We start from the raw sequence: 531 nt of genomic DNA on the forward strand, positions 1-531 counted from the left end.
CGCGGGGGTGGCGGGGGGGCCCGTGCTCTCAGCCAAGCTCCCGCCGCCGGCCTCGCCGCAGCCTCGCCTGCCCGGAGTCAGCGCCGCGCCTTGGACCGGGAGGGGGAGGGGGAGGGGAGGGGGCGGGGGGAGGGGGCGAGGTGATGTGGCTCGGCGGCGAGGGCAGGTGTCAAAGGGAGCGGTGCCGACCTGAGGACTTACCCCTACCTAGGATTTACGGAGCGCCTTGTACTGACGTGTCCAAGATCACACAGCTATTTAATCCAAAACTGGGGAGTGAACTTTGTTCTTTTGCGAATCCCTTTAAAGCGTTCTCTCCACTGCTCACTAGAGCTTTTCCCGGGGAGAAATAGGCAAGGGTGACAGCTCCAAGTGGTTCTGCTAGAGGCCCCTGTGACTCCAAAGCTGAGAGTACTCCCGACTGACGGAATCAAGCCGTGGCAGCAGGAGCCTTAGGCACTTGGGCATCTACGAGGGCCCTCCATTCCAGCGCTTCTTTTCATTTTGAGAGGGAGAGAGCAGAAGGGGGTG

The sequence above is a fragment of the Suricata suricatta genome, chromosome 17 (genome assembly GCF_006229205.1).
Source record: "Suricata suricatta isolate VVHF042 chromosome 17, meerkat_22Aug2017_6uvM2_HiC, whole genome shotgun sequence".
Classification (NCBI taxonomy): Eukaryota; Metazoa; Chordata; class Mammalia; order Carnivora; family Herpestidae; genus Suricata; species Suricata suricatta.